The sequence below is a fragment of the Aulonocara stuartgranti genome, assembly GCF_965226115.1.
Source record: "Aulonocara stuartgranti genome assembly, chromosome: 5".
Lineage (NCBI taxonomy): Eukaryota > Metazoa > Chordata > Actinopteri > Cichliformes > Cichlidae > Aulonocara > Aulonocara stuartgranti.
This window is the reverse complement of record NC_138943.1, coordinates 8431885-8442400: the sequence shown is the minus strand read 5'-3', so window position 1 is coordinate 8442400 and position 10516 is coordinate 8431885. Positions and strand designations below refer to the sequence as shown.

Below are 10516 nucleotides of genomic sequence, written 5' to 3'. Positions count from 1 at the left end.
GACCTGTGCTGCCGTGTTATTTTTAGAGAGAAGGCAAAACTTCCAAACAAGCCATAATTGTTCAGGGTTTTTTTCTCGTTGTACTGTCATGAACTCTAACAGTTAACATAACTGGAGTCTGCATGCAGCTCTTGGATCTTTTTGCATTTTCTCTAAATGCGCACGGTCTGATCTTGGGATAAATTTGCTGTGAATGTGACATTGTGTTATCATATATGTGAATGCTTAAGACATGTGAATTGCCAACATTGCTTTTTTTAATAGAAGTCTTGCAGGTCTTGCTCACACTTGCCGTTCATCAGCTAGCAGCACATGACTACTGATATCATCTTAATTCCTGTGGAAGCAGTAAGTCTCTTTGCACGAAAGCCTCATATGACAGCAGCTAGTCTTATGGTGATAAGATATGTTGATAAGGTGTGATATGTCTATGTCTGTATCTATTATTTTGGCAGTATATCAAGGTGTGTGTGTTTATGTGTGGGAAGGCGAGATGTCCATGTGCATTCAGGCAAGCCAGCACTGAGGCAATTGTTTGAATGTGTCTTGTGTGCCAGGGTGACTGAGGACAAATATTGACTTTTGCAGCGTTAATTCAGCAAACATCCCATCATGTCTATCATCTCTCATTGCGCTTGAGTCACTGTTTTTCTATTTTCCTTTTTTCTGTCATTTCTATTAGGTTAATGAGGTCTTTAATGTGAGGCTTCAACTGTTTTAGTGAAAGAATGAAAGTCAGATGTGACAGATAATGTTTTTGTCTTGAAAACTTTACTTTAATATTAAAGTAATTAAAATGGAATACATTTTACTGACTTGGTTTTAAGTTAATGTTGAAAAAATGTCTGTGTTTATAGATAATGTTTTAATTTGTCATATTTATGTTTAGGACGGTATGTTTACAACTCAAATTTATATAAAATGTTTAAAGAAGAATAGCTTGCTGCAGTTTTTCCTGGGGATCTCTTGTCAGTGACATGTGACATGTGACGAGAGTCCTCAAAGTCAGCCATTTAATGTAAAATAAAGGTTTAAAGTACAACTCTTGCATTTTTAGTACAATAAAAAGAGAGAGAGAGAGAGTCAGCGTTAGGGACAGGAAGCTGCCATATGTTTTCAAACACCATCTGGTTAATGGGGAATTTGCTGCCTTTGGAGCTATCAATGTGATTAGATTATGGATTTTATTTGTGTGGGTGGGGAGCACCGCAGGCGTTATAAATGACAGGCAACTTTAAATGATGGTAAGTCTTGAGCATCGGGAACTACGAAAAGTAAATAGTGGGAAAGCATTTCCTGAAGTTAAATAGTACTGCCTTACAAGAAAATTTGCTCACTTGAAAAATGTCATGTAGCCTCTTATTATCCTGCAGCTGCAGATTTAAACATATAATTTTTAAATACATGAGAAACCAGGCGTTGTGTCTCAGGTACTGTACTGAAATCAGCATTTTTATAAGATGGACTTTATAACAAAGGACACTTTATGAGAAGGAGAACATTTGAAATCTCTTTAAAATAATTGTTTTATTTTTCCAGTGCTAACTTTTCTGTGTTGGGTCACTTCTCCTGTTTTCAGCTCTGATAAACTGATTGCACATGCTCTGCCAAAATACACTGCTCAAAAAATAAAGGGAACACTTAAATAACGCAATGTAACTCAAAGTCAATCACACTTCTGTGAAATCAAACTGTCCACTTAGGAAGCAACACTGATTAACAATCAGTTTCACATGCTGTTGTGCAAATGGAATAGACAACAGGTGGAAATTATAGGCAATTAGCGAGACATCCCCAATCAAGGACTGGTGACCACAGACCACTTTTCAGTACCTGTGCTTTCTGGCTGATGTTTTGGTCACTTTTGAATGCTGGGGTGATTTCACTCTAGTGGTAGCTTGAGACAGACTACAACCCACACACATGGCTCAGGTAGTGCAGCTCATCCAGGATGGCACATGAATGCGAGCTGTGGCAAGAACGTTTCCTGTGTCTGTCAGCGTAGTTTCCAGAGCATGGAGGCACTACCAGGAGACAGGTTGGTACATCAGGAGATGTGAAGGAGGCCGTAGGAGGGCAACAACCCAGCAGTAGGACTGCTACCTTTGTGCAAGGAGGAACAGGAAGAGTACTGCCAGAGCCCTGCAAAATGACCTCCAGCAGGCCACAAATATGTATGTGTCTGCTCAAACGGTCAGAAACAGAATCCATTAGGGTGGCATGAGGGCCCAATGTCCACAGGTGGGGGTTGTGCTTACGTCCCAACACCCTGCAGGATGTTTGGCATTTGCCAGAGAATACCAAAATTGGCAGCTTTGCCACTGGCGCCCAGTGCTCTTCACACATGAAAACAGGTTCACACTGAGCACATGTGACAGAGTCTGGAGACACTGCGGAGAATGTTCTGCTGCCTGCAACATCCTCCAGCATGACCGGTTTGGCAGTGGGTCAGTAATGGTGTGGAGTGGCATTTCTCTGGGGGGGCCACACAGCCCTCCATGTGCTCGCCAGAGGTAGATTGACTGCCATTAGGTACTGAGATAAGATCCTTAGACCCCTTGTGAGACCATAGCTGTGTCCAAATTCATGGGCTGCATCCTCCTGAGGACGCATTTGTAGACCGATTACGTCACAGCAACACGCCGAAGGCTGTCCAAATTTGTAGACTCCTCCAAATGCAGCCGACAAATGCGTCCTCCTTTTCCCCGAATTTGAAGGATGGGTCGGGTGTGTCCTTCGTGGCCCACCATATCCCAGAATTCATAGCGCGGCCCAGCCAAACTCCAGTTTCTGGCAATGGCGGCCGCAACTAAGTTTTAAAATTACTCTTACTAGTCTTTCTGGGTCACAAAATAAACTTTTAACATATTTTCAGGCGAGAATGTGGGTGTGTAAACTTCAAATATCTGCTCGGCTTATCAAGATATCGCATATTTGCAAAAGTGCTTCGACGTTTTCGGAGACGTCTGTTACCCACCAGCTCGATAGCTAGCCGAGAGCTCGAGGGTTACTGAAGCCGCCGAGAACGGGCCAACTCCCGGCACATCATTTTCAGATCACATCGGACTTTTGCTACTCAGGTTAAATGTAATAAATAAGTCACTTAGACAACCTAAAAATGTTATTGTTTGTCTTTTTTTCAGTGTTTTATTTGTTCGTGAGTAAATCGGTTTGGCTGAGATTAAAGTTATTAGATTAGATAAAATAAAACTTTATTAATCCCCCGGGTGGGTTCTTCTTTGGTTTTTACACAGTTGAATATACGTCAAACAGAAAACTGAATAAACAGAAGTGTGAGATGGTCGAGAATTTACGCCAGTGTCCTGTTATATTTTAGATAGCAAGGAGCAGACGGCCGAGTTTATTAAACTCCACCGAGACAGCGGTGACGCTAATCAGAAGGCTAGATCGTCCAATTTCCCCAGCCGTTTACTTCCGGCCTACCCGACCTTCTGAGGACCCGGCCCACGTAGACCGCGAAGGCCGGGTCCTCAGGAGGATGCAGCCCATGAATTTGGACACAGCTCATATGTTTGTGTGGTTGGCCCAGGGTTCCTTCTAATCCAGGACAATGCTAGATCTCATGTGGCTGGAGTGTGTCAGCAGTTCCTGCAAGACGAAGGCATTGATGCTATGGACTGACCTGACCCTGCAGACCTGAGTCCAATTAGGCACATCTGGGACATCATGTCTGGCTCCATCCACCAACTCCACGTTGCACCACAGACTGTCCAGGAGTTGGCGGATGCTTTAGTCCATTTCTGGGAGGAGATCCCTCAGGAGACCATCTGCGATCTCATCAAGAGCATGCCCAGGCATTTTATGGAGGTCAAACAGGCACGTGGAGACCACACACACTACTGAGCCTCATTTTGACTTGTTTTAAGGACATTACATCAAATTTGGATGCACATGTAGTGTGTTTTTTCCACTTTAATTTTGAGTGTGACTCCAAATCCAGACCTCTGTGGGTTGCTAAATTTGATTTCCATTGATAATTGTTGTGTGATTTGCTGTCAGTACATTCAAGTATGTAAAGACCAGAGTATTTAATAAGAATATTTCATTAATTCAGATCTGGGATGTCTTGTTTTTGTGTTCCCTTTGTTTTTTGAGCAGTGTACAAACGGGCACAGTGAGTAACGTCAGTTATTTTAACAAGGTGTCAGGACAGAATAAAAATTGTCAAGAATAAGGAAAATACAACCTCAGATGAACAACAACACATTAGATCTTGTCTTTATTTATTTAACAAAAATTAAGCTAAAATGAAGCAGCAGTGAGTTAAAACCTAGACAAACCAGTACTGATTCCATAGGACTAAAGAAGGCAAGTAAAACCCAGGTGTTACATACAGTGGGATGCAAAAGTTTGGGCAACCTTGTTAATAGTCATTATTTTCCTGTATAAATCGTTGGTTGTTACAATAAAAAATGTCAGTTAAATATATCATATAGGAGACACACACAGTGATATTTGAGAAGTGAAATGAAGTTTGTTGGATTTACAGAAGGTGTGCAATAATTGTTTAAACAAAATCAAGCAGGTGCATAAATTTGGGCACTGTTATCATTTTATTGATTCAAAAACCTTTAGAACTAATTATTGGAACTCAAATTGGCTTGGTAAGCTCAGTAACACCTGACCTACATTTTTTCTGAAGAGTAGCAACATGGGGGTCTCAAAACAACTCTCAAATGACCTGAGGACAAAGATTGTTCACCATCATGGTTTAGGGGAAGGATACAGAAAGATGTCTCAGAGATTTAAGCTGTCTGTTTCCACAGTTAAGAACATATTGAGAAAATGGAAGACCACAGGCTCAGTTCAAGTTAAGGCTCGAATAAAAATCTCGGATAGACAGAAGCGACGAATGGTGAGAACAGTCAGTCAACCCACAGACCAGCACCAAAGACCTACAACATCATCTTGCAGCATATGGAGTCACTGTGCATCGTTCAACCATTCGGCGCACTTTACACAAGGAGATGCTGTATGTGAGAGTGATGCAGAGAAGCCTTTTCTCCAGCACAAACAGAGCCGCTTGAGGTTTGCTAAAGCACATTTGGACAAGTCAGCTTCATTCTGGAATAAGATGCTGTGGACTGAAGAAACGAAAATTGAGTTATTTGGGCATAACAAGGGGCGTTATGCATGGAGGAAAAAGAACACAGCATCCCAAGAAAAACACCTGCTACTTACAGTAAAATATGGTGGTGGTTCCATCATGCTGTGGAGCTGTGTGGCCAGTGCAGGGACTGGGAATCTTGTCAAAGTTGAGGGACACATGGATTCCACTCAGTATCAGCAGATTCTGGAGACCAATGTCCAGGAATCAGTGACAAAGCTGAAGCTGCGCCGGGGCTGGATCTTTCAAGACAATGACACGAAACACTGCTCAAAATCCACTAAGACATTCATGCAGAGGAACAAGTACAACGTTCTGGAACAGCCATCTCAGTCCCCAGACCTGAATATAATTGAAAATCTGTGAGGTGAGTTAAAGAGAGCTGTCCATGCTCAGAAGCCATCAAACCTGAATGAACTAGAGATGTTTTGTAAAGAGAAATGGTCCAAAATACCTTCAACCACAATCCAGGCTCTCATTGGAACCTACAGCAGGCGTTTAGAGGCTGTAATTTCTGCAAAAAGCGGATCTACTACAAATTGATTTCATTTCTTTTTTTGTGGTGCCCAAATTTATCCACCTGCTTGATTTTGTTTAAACAATTATTGGACACTTTCTGTAAATCCAACAAACTTCATTTCACTGTGTGTGTCTCCTATATGATATATTTAACTGACATTTTTTTTATTGTAACAACCAACGATTTATACAGGAAAATAATGACTATTAACAAGGTTTCCCAAACTTTTGCATCCCACTGTGAACATCCAGAAGACCACCTCTATAACAGGAGAAATTTGCAGCTTTGCTGACATTCAGGTGTGTGTTAACACAGTTGTTGCTGCCAAATAATCAGGACTTACTAATGGTCTTACAGTCTTACAAACGTAAGACCATTCCTAAACAATTTGGTCTGTCATTCCAGAATAACAAAGATTTATTCAATTGTGAAAAATGTTCAGTTTAGATGATAATCTTTAGGGGTGGAAATGGTAAATGGCCTGTATTTATATAGCGCTTTACTAGTCCCTAAGGACCCCAAAGCGCTTTACACATCCAGTCATCCACCCATTCACACACACATTCACACACTGGTGATGGCAGCTACATTGCAACCACAGCCACCCTGGGGCGCACTGACAGAGGCGAGGCTGCCGGACACTGGCGCACCGGGCCCTCTGACTACCACCAGTAGGCAATGGGTGAAGTGTCTTGCCCAAGGACACAACGACCGAGACTGTCCAAGCCGGGGCTCGAACCGGCAACCTTCCGATTACAAGGCGAACTGGAAGTTCCAGAAAATTCTCCTAAAGGTCAGACACAGCAATGCTCAGAGAAAATACAATATATTTAAAAAACAAACAAACAAACAAACAAACAAACAAGACCTAGCAATACTAAGGCGTCATTAAGCATGTTAAAAGTTAAAGTTCATGACAATGAACTTTAGAAAAACACTGAACCAGCACGGCTTGTTTGGAAGACTTGACCTTTTCTCTCTAAAAAGAGCAACACATCTTTGTTTTTCACATGAACTAACCACAAGATTTCTGGAACAATGTCGTTTAGATAGATGAGTCCAAAGTGGAGATGTTTGGCCATAATGCACAGCATCACGTTTGGTGAAAACCAAACACAGTATTTCAGCACCAAGGAAGTAAATATCATGTAAGTAACGTTTAATTACAAGCGCTTTTCACAGACATCTTGTCACAAAGCCTGTAAAACGAAAACTCGGATTAATCATTATAAACAGAGCTGGAGTGGTAGAGTATTTCAAAGCATTGCTGCAACAGGCTGAAAGGCTCTTCAATCTCATATGAAGAACAGCTAATAAATTCCAAGCCTGAGACAGAAGAGAACCAGAGAGCAGCGAGTGTGTTTAACAAGAAGACAGCACCTGGGCATCTTATATACATAAACTTTATGTTATATGTCCTGATCCGCAAACAGTTATAACTTCCTGAATGCCTCTTTTCGCCCTCAGTTTCTGCTTAAAAAACAAAACAAAACAAAAACAAGTCAAAATAAGTCCTTTTAAGTAAACATTCCCTTAGCACAATTCGCCTTCAAACACGGATATATGTATACTAATGCAAATTTTTTTTCCCTGAAGCAGGAAGTGATCCTGCTCTCGTCTCCATCAGTGATAGTCATTACAGTTCTAACGCTGACAGAAACAAAATTGTTTTCAGTTTGGAATTCATCAGAATGTAATTATTTAAACATTTTCACAACAAAGACGGCAAAACCTGTCAATTTGCATTTGCATGATGTATGACCTGAGTACTGTTAGTTTTCAGTGGAACTTTACATCTGATAACATAATAAGAAAAGGTGACTGAGAAATCGACCTGAGAAAATGTTTGAAGCTAAGCTTCAGCACTCCACTCTATTCCAGCAAATTTAATTTAAATGATATTAACGTAAAACAATGAAAATTAACAACTTTACATTTACAGAATGTGTAAAGAACTTAATAAGAAAAAGAGAAACAGTTTTCAGGGTCTAATTCTTTTAGATAACATAGCTCGTTGTATGGTTCTGACCTGGACATGATTCATTTCAGTTCAGTTGAATTTTCTTTATATTGCATCTGCTGGCAGCTACAGTCACCTCAAGGCACCTAATATTGTAAGATAAAGGCCCTGCAGTATTAGAAAGGAACTTCAATAATCACACGGTCTCTATAAGCAAGCGCTTTGGGAAGGAAAATATCCAGAGAGAAGAAACCTCTGGCAGAACTAGGCTCAGGTGCAAAAACCAACCAACCTCTTTTCCCTCACCCTGATTAATTGGGGTGAGGGAAAAGAGAAGGGCTGATATACTGAAACTACTTATCTTTGTTCTCAATCTTATTGATATTATGAAACCATGATTACTCCATGACATGATTACTGTTGCTTGAAGTGATGAACTGCTAGGCTGCTAATTTGTTATTTTTCTTCATTCTAAACAAAGGGGCCATCCCTAATTTTTTCACAAAATTTGGAGCATGAAGTTGTCCAAAATGTCTTGGTATGGTGAAGCATTAAAAGTTCCTTTCACTAGTACTAAGGGGGTGGATTCAAGTCCTGAAAAATAACCACATTCTATAAGTGCACCCTCCACCAAAATTTGCACTTGGCACAATGCAGTCAGACAAGTACTGTTCTCCTTTTGCGCATTATATTGTAAGTTAAAGACCCTGCAATAATAAAAAGAAAAGAGAGAAAACCCCGACAATCATATGACCCTTTGTGTGCAAGTGTTTTGGTGACAGTGGGAAGGAAAACCTCCCTCTTAACAGGAAACCTCCAACACAACCAGGCTCAGGGAGGGGTGGCCATTTGCTGCAACCATTTGGGGGTGAGTGGATGAAGACAAAGACATGCTATGGTAGAGAGCCAGAGATTATCAATAACTCAGAATTAAATGCAAAGATGTGTATAAACACATGTGAAAAAGTGAAAAAGGTGAATAAAGAAGAAACACTCAATGCATCATGGGAGGAAAGTATTTGCCTCCCATTCTGTGCACAATAATATACAGGGCCCCAAAATACAGTAAGGACTTTATAAAGGAATTTGCTGCAGTCACGATAAACTATGACTCCTTTTGTATTGTCAGGGATCTTAATATTCACTTATGCTGTCCAGAAAAGCCCCTGGTTAAAGACTTTTTGAATCTTACTGATTCTTTTAATTTAGTTCGATGTGTGTCTGCACCCACACAACAGTGTGGCCACACTGTCGATCTGGTTTTAGCGCACGCATTGCCTGTTTCTAATCTGAAAGTCTCTGACCCTGTTTTCTCTAATCATATGCCGGTTCTGTTTGACATTTCTTTATCTAGAAATTAATTCAGGGGGCACGTCCCTGCTCAGCCATCTCGTTTGTTAAATTCTTTCACTGCAGCACGGTTCTCCACCTATAATCAAATCTCCATTCCTGAGACACTCCAAAACGTAGAGGAACTCACTTCTTGGTTTCATACCACTTGCCAGACTGCCTTGGATATTGTTGCCCCTATAAAAATCAGGCATCCTAAGACTAAGTTTGAACCCTGGTTGAACGATGAAACCCGTGCTTTTTTTCTACCATAAGTTCAACTATTTTAACCATTTTAAATGGCAGCCTTACCTCAGGTGTGATTCCAAAGAATTTGAAAGATGCAATTGTGCAACCACTTCTTAAGAAACCTGGGCTAGATACAAACGCTGTTGAAAACTTTAGACCAATATCTAAGCTGCCCTTTTAATCTAAAGTCTTGGAAAAAGTAGTATGTAACCAATTGATCCCGTACTTGAATTCACAAAATGTCCAGGAGATTTTCCAATCTGGTTTTAAAGCAATGCATAGCACTGAATCAGCACTTTTAAGAATTTTTAATTATATATTTTTATCATGTGATTCTGGTGAAAGTGTCATTCTTATCTTACTCGATTTAACTGCTGCATCTGACACCGTAAACCAGGAAATTTCAATCTCACGTTTGGAGCAGTGTGTATAACAGGTGTGGCTCTGAAATGGTTCAGGTCTTACTTAACAGATTGAACCTTTTCAGTTCGCTTAGTGAGTCCTCCTGTGCTCCGTTGTGTCATGGAGTACAACAGGATTCCATTCTGGGCCCTATCCTGTTTTCGCTTTATTTACTTTCCTTGGGCTCAATTATTAGGAGACATGGACTCTCTTTTCACCGTTATGCGGATAACTGCCAGTTTTATGTTCCTCTTAAAAAGAAAGATGGGTTGTCTGTAAATCGCCTGCAAACATGTCTGGAGGACATCAAGTCGTGGTTGGCGCTAAACTTTCTTTGTTTTAATGATTCTAAAGCTGAAGTAATGGTGTTCAGACCTGCCACCACTGGTGTTCCATGTGTTGATTTGCAATCCCTGAAATCATTCTGTAAACCAGAGATTGTAAATCTGGGTTTTAAAATGGATCTTGAACTTAAGCTTGAAAGCCAGATCTGGTCGGTTGTAAGGTCTAGTTTCTTTCATCTGAGGCAGCTGGCCAAAATTAAGCACTTTCTTGCATGACAGCAGTTTGAAACAGTAATCCATGCCTTTCTAACTGTTCGGCTGGATTACTGTAATTCTCTTTATTATGGGGTGAGGCGATCTTCTGCTTTTCGACTGCAGCTAGTTCAGAATGCTGCTGCACGTCTTTTAACTGGCACTCGTAGATGCGAGCATATCACCCCAGTTATATATTCACTTCATTGGCTCCCCATGCATTTTAGGATCCATTTTAAGCTGCTTTTATTTGTTTTTAAATGTTTGTCCAATGCTGCCCCTCTGTACCTCTCTGAGCTTCTTCATCCATACATACCTTCCCGGTCCCTCAGGTCGGCAGACCAGCTCCTCCTGAGTGTGCCCAGGACTAATCGTAAGCTCAGAGGGGATCG

The 10516-nt window shown here is 40.9% G+C and overlaps 1 protein-coding gene across 1 annotated transcript in view; it reads left to right on the top strand.

Moving 5' to 3' along the window:
• Positions 1-10516, top strand: part of spdef (SAM pointed domain containing ets transcription factor) — a 65807-nt gene that overhangs the window by 38047 nt on the left and 17244 nt on the right. The window lies entirely within an intron of this gene.